Source organism: Euprymna scolopes, chromosome 32, assembly GCF_053919585.1.
Source record: "Euprymna scolopes isolate OS-2025 chromosome 32, ASM5391958v1, whole genome shotgun sequence".
NCBI lineage: Eukaryota > Metazoa > Mollusca > Cephalopoda > Sepiida > Sepiolidae > Euprymna > Euprymna scolopes.
In genome coordinates this window covers 90771377-90788016 of record NC_136513.1, presented here as the reverse complement: position 1 = coordinate 90788016, position 16640 = coordinate 90771377, and the positions used below count along the sequence as shown (strand labels likewise).

General features: G+C 33.0%; 1 long non-coding RNA gene across 1 annotated transcript in view; it reads right to left on the bottom strand.

The window, feature by feature from the left end:
- The window catches only part of LOC145256124 (uncharacterized), a 30631-nt gene extending 29882 nt beyond the window's left edge, over positions 1-749 (bottom strand). Inside the window, exon 1 of the long non-coding RNA XR_013863939.1 lies at positions 583-749. This is a non-coding gene — a long non-coding RNA (uncharacterized LOC145256124). The remainder of the gene's footprint in view (positions 1-582) is intronic.
- Positions 750-16640: the final 15891 nt, after the last annotated feature.

Genomic DNA, 16640 nt, shown 5'->3' with positions numbered 1-16640 from the left:
ATATATATATATATATATATATATATATATATATATATATATATATATATTCGTAAGTTTGGGATTCGCTTTCGATTCAAGCTGATGAACCCAAGTCATATGGATATATTTTTTTTTTTTGAAATCGCAACTTTATAATATATAAACATCAATAGAACATTAACTCTGTAATAATATATACGAAATCTGCAAGAATTAAAATATCATATTTAAGCGTACTTTACGACCGGGTTTTGCCGGGCGTTCGTGCTAGCTTAGATAAATACTTTTGCAGTTTTAACAAAAAAGGTTACAATATCAGAGCGTCTCTAGGTGTATCAGAATTTTTGGCCACGTCGCCATAACAAACATTTGTTTGAATAGACACCTATCAGATTATAACAATATGAAAATGTAATTTAAACCCGTAAATTTTATTTCAATAAAACCAGACCAAATTTTAATATCATAAAAGCTTTAATAGAGAAATAAACAATTTTATTTATTTTTTCCTTGGATTTCTTCACTTATAATTTCACGGAATGTCGAACAAATAACACGAGTTGAATCTTATATTTATTTAACTGGCAAAATATCACTTACCTGTTCCCCATGACTAAGATATGCTTTCTTTTAATCTTCCTGTATGAGAATTTATTCATATTTATGTATTATAATCCATGTATTTTTTAAATAGAAGGATTTTTCAACCACATGTCAGGATAAATCGTACCGACATCGTCCATTAAAGAAACCGGATGTTAAGATTCTCACTTTGTTATATCTATGGAAGCCTATAAGTGTACAAAAACACTAATTCAGAAACGTTAGTAATCTCGATATGGGATTATATTCCTTCAAATTTTCCACTTTTAAAGATATTTCGGGGGCGCTGAAAACGGAAATAACCATTTATATATACGGCAAACGAAACTCGTAGTTTCCAAGATAAGAAATTTTAGTGGTCAAAAAGTGGGGGGGGGGGTTATTTTTCTATAATAATGTAACGTCAAATGGGAACCCACTTTGTGGCCACATTGGGGTGGGCAATGAACACAATTTGGCCGTAATTCTTTAAAGACAAGTAAATAAGTCTGAGGTATGCAAAAACTATATAAGTAAAACGAAACACTAAACAGTTGCGTAGTCGTGACAGAAGTCAATATATAATAAATGAAAATACCGATATATATATATATAAAATTTGTAATAACTGCAAAAAGAAACCAGAGACTGAAATTCTTAACACATAACGTGGACGTGGGTTAGCGACAGTGTCGACCAGTTTAAAAGAATCCTTATGGATTTTCTGTTCGACTTATAAACACCAAAGGGAGATAACAGTTATCTCCCTTTAAAAGGATGATAAGTTAACTTATCGTCCTTTTTTTTTTTTTTTTTTTTTTTTTTTTTGCTTGTGGCGTTTTTATGCTACCATACGTGAAAACTGGTATCTTTTATTTTTGGATTTACACGGATTACAGATTAACGAGCAGGGTAAATGTAATATATTTTTTTTAATATCTCAAAGAAATACCTGAATTTTTGATTTATTATACTATAAATCTGCATTATTCGGTATCGTCTTTTTTATATCGAAAAAAGGAAAGCAGGAATTAAATATAAAAATATACACTGACCGAAAAATATTGACTGGAAAATTCTAAACAAAAAATAAGCTTCCACTTAAAAAAAAAACAACGTGGTTATCGAAAAAAAAAAGGATTTACACTTTGGACTTTACAGGTAAATTTGCACATAACTGTTCCTTTTTTTTTGTTTTAAATTTGATTATTTTATTTATTGATGTTTTATCTTCAATTTGTGATATATAAAACTTGCGCACAAAAATTAATTATTAAAATTCTCATAGACATTTCAAAATGGGGGGGGATTTATAAAACAACATTTGTCTAAAATATTATATTCAGTTTATTAGAAAGAGCATAAAATTTCACATTCACCCTGAAAAAACCGTAAAAATTAAACAAATAGAAAAATTTTGATAGATTTTTAAAGTTTAAAAATTGAAAAATATTCAGCTCGTAAAAATCAATTGATTTCGTTACGTAAAAAAATGACTGCCTGAACGCACGCACTTTGTAAACACTGTTTTTTTTAAAATGAAAAATAATATTTCTACTATTTTTTAAACAACTTAAATAGTTTATTTTGGAAGTATATTCTATAAAGAAAATAAATAACCCACTTTAGAAAGAGAAATTACGAGTTTTCTATATTTTATTCGCAGTTTTCTGTTAGGGGTGTCAAAAATTCCCCCAAAATTCTGATACACCTAGAACGTCTCCATTTACACTGAACATCTACAGAATGCTAACATCAATATATTACATGTGAATGAATCCCCTGTGGAATTTCCACAGGCCCCGCTAGTAGTTAAGTAATGTCTTTTTGGGTTTGTATTACTGTACACATAGATTCGAAAAAGTTGTCAAAAAACAAATATATAACAAATAAATGTTATCAAAGGCAAGATAAGTTACTTTTCTACCAAACTGGATATATTTGTCGTGTTTTTATTCAATGTAACATGTTTATTCAGCTCGAAAAACATACAGTGTTTACCGATGTATTGGAAAATTCAAGATGGCGTCTGACTCTCTCTTTAACACGGTAAGTTTGGGAAAAGGTGTTATAAATAAAAAACTGGATAAAAATACTGTGAAAAACTCGCTCAATATATGTTACCGTGACATAGGTTGACAAATATTCGGCGGATTTTTAATAGTATTTTGTCTAGTTTATTATTTATAACACCTTTTCCCAAACTTACCGTGTTAAAGAGGGATTGAGGCGCCATCTTGAATTTTCCAATACATCGGTAAACACTATGTTTTTCGAGCTGAATAAGCATGTTACATTGAATAAAAACACGAAAAATATATCCAGTTACGTAGAAAAGTAACTTATCTTGCCTTTGATAACATTTATTTGTTATGTATTTGTTTTTTGACAACTTTTTCGAATCTATGTGTGCAGTAATACAAACCGTTTTTTTTTCTGTTATTATAATTATGTGTTGTTACTTTTCTACTAATAGTTAGGTATTGCTGATTTTCTTTTTATTATAGTTACGTATTTTTCATTTGCTGTTATACTTATTTTTCTTTTTCTATTTTCATAGTTATGTATTGCCCCTTTTCTATTTTTATGCTTACATATTGCTTGTTCCTGTTATTATCATTATTGTTTTCTTAACAAGGGAGTCACCACTTATCAAGGCCCGGAGGCTACTCGGGGATAAGGGTTAATAAGTGTACAGTAGTCAATGGGAAAATATCGTAATAATCGTTAGTAGTGGGAATTTGGTAAATTGGATTACTCAAGGAGATAGCTCACCCAGAACTTGTTTATATTGGACTTGAAGACGACAATATTGTAGTCAGTTGGAAAGTAGGAAAACGGAAGAGAGTTTTACAGGCGTGTAATTCTAAGATTTCATGGATTCTACGTTTAGGTTTAGGCACAGATAAAGAGTGGGGGAAATTATTGATAGTTGTTTCAGCTAGACGATTGATTTTTGTGAAAGTCCGGCCGGGGGGGGACCATAGATTGGAGCTCAGACGAGCACTTCCCATGAAAATAACGATAAAGCAGAGACAGACAAGCTCGCAACGTCTCTTCTGTGGGAAAGAGGTTGCAGGGAAGAGAAAAGGGCACCCCACTAGATTACGAAGTCTATTTTGAACTCTGTCAAGACAGGATAAGGTCTTTCTAGCAGCTCCTACCCAGGTGTGGCAACAGTACTCCATCCTTGGACGTACCTGGCTCTTATACAGGTAGAGAATTGCATCAGGTTTTTAACTAGCTTGGCAACACCACACACATATTTGTAAGTCGCATAGTGTGTTTTCAAATACGGGAGGAAATACGAAAGGTTGGTGATCCTGATCGCGTAGAGTAGAATTAGTTGCAAAGTTCCTGGCAAATAGTTTGGTTTTATCCGATGGTGACGAGATCACCTCGTCTATTGATGATGGTTGAGGTAGAGCACACACTTCTATTCAGGACTCTGTTATTTGTTAAAACTGGTGAGAACCAAGCCGCTGCGGTAATCTCCAAAAATACGGATCACGTGACTCTTCTGGCGGCCATGTTGTAAGCCCTAACGGTATTTTTGGAGATTACCGCCGCTGCTCAGCTACTTTGGACTTGATGTATTGTTTCTTTTCTGTTATTATAGTTAGGTATTGCTAATTTTCTGTTATAATTGTTTGGTACTGTTCATTTTCTGCTAAAATGTTCATAGATTCATTTTCTATTCAAAGGTGCCGTATTGTCGCCCATCTCAGAGATACTGGTCTCTACATGATACGTTTGTTTCACGTCTTATGTTTTATGGTAGCACAATGAATGCTATGATTAAGCAGTTCAACTTCATCTACAATGAAATCATTTTTAGGAGAGTAGAAAGTTGAGTTTACTTCCTCGTAATTGTCGCTTCTTTTATTTTGATCTTTAGTTTTAACATTCCATGATCGATGTATCTGTCCGTGAGGGAAGAATTGCTGTTTTTCTGGGTCAGAATCTATTTTACATAATACATATCGTTCGCAAGTTTTTAACTTTGAAGTGGTACTTTTATTCATTCATTTATTTATTTAGTTCTTTTTAAACTCTTTTACTCAAGTGGCTCCATACGTAGACTTACTGTTTTATTTATATAAAATAATAGGACTATTGCAAATATATATAGGTGTACAATATTTTTATGCCTTTTTTTCTGTTGATCTAAAGTCTGGTTGGATTTGATTACGATGGTGAGGTTAATGTAGTTTGAGTTGTAATGTTGGATATTATTGTTGTTGTTGTTGTTGTTGTTGTTGTTGTTGTTGTTGTTGTTGTTGTTGTTATTATTATTATTATTATTATTATTATTATTATTATTATTATTATTATTATTAGGGTTTGTATTACTGTACACATAGATTCGAAAAAGTTGTCAAAAAACAAATATATAACAAATAAATGTTATCAAAGGCAAGATAAGTTACTTTTCTACCAAACTGGATATATTTTTTGTGTTTTAATTCAATGTAACATATTTATTCAGCTCGAAAAACATGCAGTGTTTACCGATGTATTGGAACATTCAAAATGGCGGCCGACTCTCTCTTAAACACGGTAAGTTCGAGAAAAGATGTTATAAATAATAAACTAGACAAAATACTATTAAAAAAACCGAATATATGTCAACCTATGTCACGGTAATATATATTGAGCGAATTTCTAACAGTATTTTGTCTATTTTATTATTTATAACACCTTTTCCCGAACTTACCGTGTTTAAGAGAGAGTTGGCCGCCATTTTGAATTTTCCAATACATCGGTAAACACTGCATGTTTTTCGAGCTGAATAAACATGTTACATTGAATAAAAACACGAAAATTCTTTGATAACATTTATTTGTTATGTATTTGTTTTTTGACAACTTTTTCGAATCTATGTGTACAGTAATACAAACCCTATTATTATTATTATTATTATTATTATTATTATTATTATTATTATTATTATCATTATTATTATTATTATTATTATTTCTGCTAGAATTTTTGTAAGTTTCGCATAATTAATTTTATTTGCTCGTAAAATAATTTGGGAATTGTTTAAAATATAATTAAAAGAGCCAATCAAGATTTTATTATTTTATGCTGAAATTTTTTTTTTTTAAATAAATTTATTTATTTATTGCGGACTATCATCCTCATCGTTTTAGTTGTTGTTCCGCGACATTTCGATCGACTATTCCTCTGGCCTTTGTCAGGTGGTAACCGCGACGGGATAGGAACTCCGAATCTCCTGACTGCACCCTCAGCAATTACTGGCTTCCATATTTGTTGTCTCGCCACGTTTTTGGCCAAGTAAGCCCCTGACCGACTTTGGGTAGGATTGAAACCGCTATCTTCAGACAATGCTCACCTGGAACCGTATAGATTCAATGTCTCTATCCACTGCGCCACCGACCCCGAACATTGACTGTATTCCTCCTCTTCGATAATGCATCTCCCTCCAGTTTAAAGAACTGTCATTAACACTTCTCTTCTCAGCGCCAATGTCACAAGAATTGCTCTCTCACCGTCTCTTCTTCGTCTCGCATCTGTGTAATTCCCAACGCAGCACACGGCGATTTGGTGCCGTTTTGTGTATTAAATGTTATATGTTGGACTGTATTGTATGTCACCCCCTCCACACACGCGCGCGCGCGCACACACACACACACACACACACACACACACACACACACACGGAACAATTAAGAACCACTAAACGACAGCGAGAAACAGCAAGAAATATGCACACTTGATTATATACACATGATTACATTGCGTATTTATTCGTAGTTGTAGTTTGTGTATTGCTATAGAATTTGTATATGTTTTTTTTAGTTTGTATATTTTTTCATTATGTATTTTGTATATTTGTTTGTTTTGTAGTTTATATATTTGTTTTGTAATTTGTATATTTGTTTGTTTTGTAATTTGTATATTTTTTTACGTCGTTTTTATATTTTTTCATTACGTCGTTTGTATATTTTTCATGACGTAGTTTGTATATTTTTTCATTATGTATATTGTATATTTTTTTGTAGTTTGTATATTTGTTTTGTTTTGTAGTTTGTATACTTTTCATTATGCAGTTTTATATTTGTTTGTTATGTCGCTTGTGTAGTTTTGTGATGTCGTTTGTGTACTTGTCATTTTTAAAGTTAGTTTAAGCAAGAATATCATCCGTATCCTATTTAGTTTCCTCCCCACGAGTGCAAAATTAGACACAAAGTCGTTTTAAATGTGGAGAACATCCATCTCTTTAAAAAGAGCACTCTTTTTGGAACAAAAATGAAAATTTTTCTTAGTCTAGAAGTTTTTTCCATTCACTGACAGAATTAACTGAGTGTAGCATCAGAACAGATACTACACTCAGTTCCTAGCCAAACCAAAAACCAAAGTCTGATGATGTCATTAAATATTTGGTTTTCTATGTTTTCAAATAGAATTGGCTAAAAGACGAACCAAGAATTGGGCCATTGAAACTGAAATTGAGTGAAGATGTTTTCGCTTGAAGTCATAAAAGTTGTGCAAACTAACCATATTTTTTGCGGTATATTTTAAAATTGATTTTAATTAGAGAGTGACTAGTGTTACTGCAAACATTATTAATGATTAAATCAATTGTTTTTTTTTTTTTTTTTTTTTTTTACAGGTGCGCCAATGAACAAGCTTTCTACATCTAGAAAAGAAATGAATTCATTGTCCGGTTGTGAAAGGTTTATCGATCGGATCCCTCGCATGAATTGCAAAACGAAGTTTGATGTAAACTTTCGGCCTCCAACAACGTACAAGCATGTCTGAGGTGATGGATGATACTATGTGTAAAGGATGGTAGATGGAAGGCTAAATTTTTAAAAGTTACTGGACATAATCTTGCAGCAAAATTTTACTCGGCGGTAGTAGGACGAAATTGAAACCATCTATTTCTCTCCCACCACGCACATGGGTCGAAAAGTGGGATAGAAAAGTCAGTGCTACAAAGGAAGAGTACTCTGACGCTGCAAAAGATGCCTGAACAACCCAGTTGGCATTCCTCGATAGAGACACCTCAAACGATTAACCAATAAACTAACCGCTTCTCAAAAAGAGAAAGCAAAGGCTAGAGGGGTGGACATCCTAGAACTGCAAAGGGCCAACTTCATATCGCAACTAACGGAAAAGTCAATGACAAGAATAAGTCTAAACGCTATTAATTTGAGGACCGAAGGATAAAATCCCTGGCAAAACAAGACTTTTTTTTTTTTTTAATAAGTCCTGAATATAGAATGAAATTCTTATGCTCATAATGATTTCGTGGAGTATTTGGCTAAATGACACTTTTTTTTTCATCTAGATTTTTCAGGGTACTTTTTATGAATTGATTTGTCCAAGTGGAACCGTGTTTAACTTTGAAGTTGTAGATTTCATAGCTGGTAATTTACTTTAGAGTTCTAGGCTTTTGTCGCCTTGTTATGTCAAAAAACTCTCACAAGTAGGTATGAAAAGATATTTTGGAAAACTGATGATTTCACACCTCTATCCAGTTTTTGTTTAGTAATAACTTGTGGAAGAAATCGAATCATTTATATATGAAAGGTGGACATTTTATTCCTGGGTTGGAGAAGAAATAGTGTGGAGTTAGCAAAGAAGCCAACAAACGAAAAAAAAAAAAAAAAAAGAAGAAAAAAAAAAGGGTATTCAAATATATAGCAAATAAATGTTACAAAGGGTAAAATAAGTTATTATTCTACCTACCTGGACAGGTTTTGTGTGTTTTAACGTATTTTAAAGCTTTTATTCGGTTCGAAAAACAAATAGTGCCAAGTTGGTAAGTTAAACCGACAACATGCCGTCTTCGGAGTGTCAATAATGGCCCAAAAGTCCAAAAATAAACAAAATAGTGATAAAAAATTTACCCAATAAGTGTCACCGTAACATATATTGAATCATTTAATAAAGAAAGGTTATTTTGTTTATGGGTTGGGGAGGGGGGCATAATTAAAAGTAGAAAAACAAAAGAAAAACAAAAGAAATCTGATATTTAAATTTATGCCTTTTTGCATCAATCTATATGTCTATATGAAAAGCGACTCTATTCATAATGCATATACATCTTTCAATAAGACCTGGAAGTGACTTATACATAGCGCCACTAATGAAAAAAAATCAACATATTTTTTTTATAAAGTACTAATCTTCAGATGATAAAAAGTGAAAGTTTAAACGCAGTCGGATTATAATTTTACAATTTACAGTAATTTAAGTTGCAAGCTTTAAAAACAATGAAAGAAAAAAATGAATTTCGTATGTTGATAAAGTATATCTTTCTGGTGGGAAAAATACTTTTCAAGCAAAGCAGTGGCTTGATCGATGTTATCAGGACTCTGCCTCACAACCGTTAAGAAGCATGATGATATAATAACATAAAAATGGTCATACAGACACACATGATGCTGAACATTCGGGTTATCCTAAAAAACATCAAAACGTTCACATACTCTTTTTGGCCGGTCGTAAATTGAATAACGTGAAATAGCAGAGATGGTGTATTCACTGTTTTGCATGGACATTTGTCAATGAGAAAGCTGTGTTCAAAGTGACTGCTATGTTGACTCATTTCTTCTTCTTCTTCTTCTTCTTCTTCTTCTTCTTCTTCTTCTTCTTCAGGTCAGTTATTACAGACATCGATGATCATGCGTCTCCAGTCCTCTGCCTCCATTTTTTCTGACGGGATTTATAGTCGTGTTTTCAGTGATTTTGTTGAGATTGTCAGTGAATTTTGTTTGTTGTCTTCCTCTGCTTTTTTCCCCTGGCATTTTTTCTGAACATTAAGCTTTTTTCTTTTACAAGCCGTCAGCCCACATTAAATGGCCGAAGAACTTTAACTGTCTGGCACGCACAGTATTGAGTAACAATCTGTAGTATTCTGCCTTACGCATGACTTCTCCGTTTGCCTTTTTTGCTGTCTATTAGATTCGTAGAATTCTCCTTAAAAACCATATCTCCGTTGCTTTAGCAGTATCAGAAATTTCGTGAAAACTATTGAATAATTCCACCCGCCATCTTTCGAAGCTTATAACTCCTCGAAAAATGTCATTCAAGCCCTAATTTTTTTTTTACATTTAAAGGACCAAGGACCAAGGTTTCATTAAAAAACACACACACAAAAACAAACAACGTGGGCTTTTTTTAAAGGTTTTAAACTTCGGATTTTACAGGTAAATTTCTAAAAAACACTACTTTTTTGTCTTTTAATTTGAATATATTATTTATTGATATTTTATCTTCAATTTGTGATATATAAAACTTTGGTACATAAATTAATAATTTACTTTTTAATAGACATTTGAAAATGGGGGGGCGTGATTAAAAAAAAACGTTTGTCTAAAATATTATATTCAGTTTATTGGAAAGAGCATAACATTTCACATTGACCCTGAAAATGTCATAAAAATAGAATCAATAGAAAAATTGCGATAGATTTTTAAAGTTTAAAAATTGAAAAATACTGAACTCGTAACATTCAATTAATTTTATTACTATTTTTTTTTTTTTTAAATATTTCTATTACTTTTTATACAACTTTAATAGTTTATTTTGGAAGTATAATCCATAAAGAAAATAAACAACCCACTTTTAAAAGAGAAATTACGAGTTTTTTTTATATTTTATTTGCAGTTTCGTGTTAGAGGTGTCAAAAATTCCTACAAAAATTCTGATACACCTACCGCTGCTTCCAAATGATTTTCAAACGCTTTCTTTACTGTCCAACATTCGCAACCATAAAAAATAATTGATCATTGTGGGGATTAATAAGAATTGACTGGAAGATGCGGGACTTCCGGTGGAAAAAGGAAGTTTGGTTTTTGGCCGTTTTTTTTCTGGGATTTTGAAGGAGAAGAAAAGAAAGGACGGTTGATATACCACGCGGCCGGAGGAGCCCTGAAAAGGTTATGAAAGTCAAAAACGACGTACTGGTCCCACGTTATGAATGACTTGAATGACTAAACACTGCTTCGTTCACAAAAAAAAAAAAAAAAAAAAACAGAAAAGGAAGACACCGAAGTAAATTCAAACCAACTTTGTTCCCATCTAAACCGTTAAGTATAACCCAATGAACATTCTTTCTGTTGATTTTTTCACACACATTTCATGAACATTCTCTTCTGCCACAAAACGAACCTTCTCTATATACCTCCCAAATAGTAAATAAAGTTGCCTTTTTTTTTTTTTTTTATTCACCCTTAAAATATGTTTTTTTTTAATTTATTTCTATGGAGTCAGAGAGTTAGACACAAACCTGATAAACCACCATAGCCCATATCATATGTACGTCTTCAAGATTTTGATTTTTGTGTTCCATATTATGTTTCTGTTTTGTAAGATGCACTCCATGCTATGGAAGACGGATTTTGCCATCGCGGTCCTTTTCTTGGATTTCGCGTCACTCTTACCATCAGATGTCATAGTACAACGTAGGCATTTGAGTGTATGGATCTCTCTTATGGTTTCGCCTTCACATTTGAGATTGCACTTTGGTACTTCAACCTTTTTTGGAGATTGCATCCTGTCTTCTTAGCATTAAGTTGCACAAATTTGTTGACTCACACTCGATCAAAAACAGCAACAACAATGTGTTGACGATTAAGAATATTATTTGCAACTGTTTCAACGCAATAACAAAAGACTATTGTGTCAATGTGGCAATGGTTGAAACATAGAACCATCATTTCACCCTGGAATCAAATCGACAGTTTCAAAACTTTATTTTATTGTGAATAAAAAAGCAAAAATAATTTTGGGGTCAGAAGAAAAAAAAAAAACTACACTAAAAAATGAAAATATTATTCATGTTTTATTCTATTGTAGAAAAAAATCCCCCTTCCCTATTTTATAAATAGCCCCCCCCTCTTAAAGTTACCCCCACTCCTAAAACACATTTTTAGGGACAGGGGAGGAGCCAAAAAATTTATAAATTACGACGAACGTCCAATAACAAAAAGGTAAAATTTGTCGTCTGCCGAACCATTTGTCTCCAAACTCAATAAAAGTCGGAACTTGTTTGGTTTTCTCCGTTTATAGTCGGAACTGCTTACATCACGACTTCCATTTATGGGTGCCTATTATAAATTATCACCACCATTAGATATTATTTCGAAATTTTATTTTATGGTGGAAAAGAATGCAAAACTAATTTTTGGGGTCAGAAGAAAAAAAAATACAAACAAAAAAAACTATGCTAAAATATTAATAATTTATTGTATTATAGAGAAGAATCCTCCTTCGCTGCTCCACTCCACCTCAGAAACACCCCCACTCCCAAAACACATTTTTATGGGTAGGGGAAGGGATAGAAAAAATATGTGTAGAATAAATGTCGACTAGAAGAAGAAGAAGAAGAAGAAGAAGAATCATCATCATCATCATCATCATCATCATCATCATCATCATCATCATCATCAACAACAATAATAATATTAACAATAATACTTATAATAATAATATTAATACTTATAATAATAATAATACTACTAATAATAAAAATAATAGTAGTAGTATCATATACAATATCACAATTAAATGCATGTTAAAAATTTATCACTACTATATTGCCATAAAAACAGCTTAATTCAATTTAAATTATTAATAAAACAGCACTTTGAAACTAGGAACCATGTATTGCCGTTGCCCGGTGGAAGTATGACAAAGTCAGAACAGATTAGTGCCTAAACATCAGTTCTCAGTCTTGGAAAATAACGTGCACAGGCGGCCGTGACCAAAATGCAATCGTCTGGCTTCCACTGTTGGGCATTGTCTGGCAATGGCAGGTAGTGGAAGTCATCGGCTGTAACTTTCGGTTATGATCAGTCAGCCTCCATTGGTCTGCTTTGAACTTAAATCGTCTGTCTTCAGCGTTGGGCACTGGCATTCATTCACTAGATACGTGTGGTGGGCAGTAGTGGTTACTGGCGTTTAGTACTGTTTTGAGGGTGTTACTTGTGTTTACGAGTGGATACTGGCTGTCTTTCCAATTGTCATTGTCAGTTCTCGATGTTTAGTGTCGGCCATGATCAGTATCGGCCTTAATTAGACTGCTCTGAAATGGTTTGGTTTGGTTGTTTTTATTTTACGGCATATCAATCCTTTTCGGATTATTTAATGCCGAATCCAAAGATTTTGAAAAAATATTTTTTAATAGAATATATTTGTTGTTTTCAAGTCGGTTTCTATTTAACCCATAGTTGGGACCCTAACAGGTACTACCACTCCGGGTCAGAGTGGACCTGGGAGCAACGGCTCCACACTCCCCAAAGCCCGCAAACTGGGGCTTCACCATCGGATATAGTTTAAGGTCATATCCAGGACCTGCTCTCAAATCAAATGGTCTGTTTCCAATGGCGAGCACTGGTGGTCGTGGGCGTTTTTAGCTGTTCATAGTATGTTTATCTAAATGGACGCAAATTTATCACTAGTAGATATTTTTTACAAGAGAATCAGCAATGACATGGTGCAGCAATAACAACAAAATTGGCTAGTTAGAACCAAACTTTAATTTGACAGCTTCAATGCTATTTGTGCCTCACTTTGAAAATCCAACGAAATAAATGTTATATATTTTTATAAAGTTAGATATACTTATTCAAATGAATGCACTTTTTTACCATTGCTATATTTCCATGAAAACAGCTTAATGATATTTAAATTAATAATGCAACATATTATTTGGAAATAATGTATATATATATATATATATATATATATATATATATATATATATATATATATATATATATATATATATATCTCAAAGAGATGTAAAGCTCTTGCGTGCCTCATTTGTTTAACAATGTTTTTAAACATTTCATAATAAATTAATGGTGGGTGTTATTCATTAGTAATTTTATCGTTCAATCTTTTAAATATCCGATAATAACTTTATATATTAGAATAAAAATTCTAACTTTGTCCTGAAAACCCTCGTTTTTGCTGGACTTTCCCGTGTGTGACATTGAAATACTCTTTTATACGAAAGAAAGTGTGTGTGTGTTTGTTTTTGTTTGTTTGCTTGTTTTTAGAGAATGAAAAGTAGCCCTCCCCTGAGGCCGATTGAACTGGTTCCATCCGAAAAAGGAAGTTTCATGGAAATATCAAATTTACAAGTAACTCCCTCCCAGTTGTAAAATGTCCCCAGTTTGTCCAGGTAAAAGTAACAAACTACACAAGACTAACCCACAAAACTGATGTTTTCTTTTTGCCGCAGACAAAATATGAGCATATCTTTTTAGTATTCCTTCTTTTGGAGATCATCAGAAAGTGAATTAGTCGGGGGGGATCGACATTTAAGGCGATTTTTAACGTCATTATGTGGTAATTCGTCAACAACTGAAGATGGCTAAGTGATTAATGACACAAACTGACAACCTCAGTGTGCCAAGTTCGAATCCAGTTCGTTCCATAGAAACACTTTTCATGTATGTTGGCAACCTTCACGTTGTCCATCCTTTCTAAAAATAATACTACCTAGAAAGATATCGAGGAAACCAGTGCTAACAATAGCCCCATCTGATTCACTGTATGTATGTATGTATGTATGTATGTATGTATGTATGTATCTCTATCTCTCTCTCTCTCTCTCTCTCTCTCTCTCTCTCTCTCTCTCTATATATATATATATATATATATATAATTTAAAGGAGATTAGAATAATAGTCTAAAGAGCTAAGTGTATTTTAATGTAATAGTGAAATTACTAGTTTAATTAAAATACAGGAAATGCTCGTTGTAATTTAGATATATAATAAGCTCGATAGTTAAATGTCCTAGAGCTAATTCAATATTAAGTAATGTCATTTATAATTTAAAAGTTTTAAAATTTTTAAAATTTAAAAATCAAAATTTAATTAAATTAAATTAAATTAAATTAAAAATCAGTTTCATAAGAAGGAACAACAACAAAGTCAATTATCTGTACGATCGTTTCGGAAATCCGTGCTTTTTATTTGTGGTATACATGAAGTCACGTAGAATAATTATACATAGTTTTTTTGGTAAGCACGGTCTCCTCATCAGCAAATTTAGGAGGATTTCTATTGAATTGAAAAGACACCAAAAATAAACCTAGCATTAAAAGTAAGCTGATGAAACTGATTTATATATATATATATATATATATATATATATATATATATATATATATATATATATATATATATATAAAAGAACACGATTAAAGACTGTAAATTAATCATAATTTACAAGAATTTATTATTTGACAAAATACTCAAAAAGAAATATTAATATTTCCTTAATCCGTGGAGTTTCAAAGAATGCGTTCTTTTCATCAAAGGAAAGATATTAGCAAATGATTGTGTTCGTTTTATGACAATATCTATATCTTATTTCGGTTGTATTGAGCTTTGTTATATGATTGGGATTACGATGTATATATATATATATATATATATATATATATATATATATATATATATATATATATATATATATATATATTCGCTTTAAGTTTATAGAGGTTTTCGGCTTGTAAACTTAATTTTTACTTGTTGACTAGAGAGAGAGAGAGAGAGAGAGAGAGAGAGAGAGGGAGAGAGAGATGATAATATATATATATATATTGTGAGAAAAAAATGGCAGAGGGGAATGAGGGAAAGGAGATATATTAGGTTAGCAAGAAAGTTCTTGCGGTTTTGAATTTTTAAAATTTAGATGAACATATCTCGGTTCAAACATTTATTGATCAAAATAAGCACCATCAGAATCAACACAATTTTGCCATTGCAAAACATGCCAGTAATGAAAAAAAAAAAAATATCTTGAGTTCTGGTGACGACAAAGTCGCTTAGGTCGTTTTTTTTTTTTATATCTCTTATGTTTCTGCAGCGTTTCTCACGCAGTAAGTTGTCAAGCTGTGGTAGTCGGTAGGTGATAGGTCGGATGAGGCAGTTTCGTGGCTCGGTTTAGCAATGTGCTGTCGGGGATTGTCGTGGAGGAGAATTGGGTTTTTTTCTGTTGACTAATGCTGAGTGTTGTTGTCGAAGTTTCTGATGCATTTCATCCATTGGTCCTAATGGTTTCACTTGTATTAAAAAAAACAAAAAAACAAAACAAAATGAAAAACTGGATGAGACCGGTCGCAGACCACCAAACAATCAGCATGACCTTCTTTTGGTGCAACTCTGGCCTCGGAAAGTGTCGAGGAGCTTCGTCAGCCTCTGGCCACTGAGATGAGCGTTGCCAGTTGTAAAGAACCCACTTTTCATCGGCCGAGAAACGGGTTCGTGGGAGCCTTTCCTAGTCTCACACAAAAACACGTGTTCACATTTCAAGCCACTTTTCTTGTCATATAAATACGCGCACACAAACATACGCGCACATGTACACACACGTAGATATATTCACGTTCACGTACATACGCTCACATTCACATGTATACACACACACACACACACACACACGCTAACGTACACACATGTACTCACATACGCGCACACGTACGCACACAAGGACAACGTCACTCCCCCTTTCAAAGGAAATCCACACATGCGCAAAAGACCACCGGAAACAATTATAAAAGCAAGAGCAATAAGCAGCATCTTTCCGTTTCGGACCAACTCTCGAGCTGAGAGGTTCAGCGAACCAGCTGCCTCCCTTTCGGGAGGCGCTCGCTCGTGCGCGTCACGTCCCTTCTACTATGTATGGGGCACGAGCTAACAGACAGTATGTACACTTTATACGTTTTCTATCTCCATGGCCTGGATTGACTTTTTCTCATTCTCTCTCTATACTACAATAGACTTTCCTCCTCACCAGGTAACAGCGAGAGACGCACACCAAACTGGATTGACTTTCTCTCTTTCTCTCTCTACGACAATAGACTTTTCTTCTCACCAATAAACAGCGAGAGAAGCACGCCAAACTAAACACGTGTAATACCCTTTTCTTTCACTTGTTTCTTCACAAAATAAATCCTAGTTCGTTTAATTCAAGTAAACGCGTTGTTCGTTCCTTCCTCAAAGGAATTCATTTTTCCTTTCCTAATTCAAATCATTTTTCCTATCTTGTACGACTGGGGGGGGGATATGTATAATATA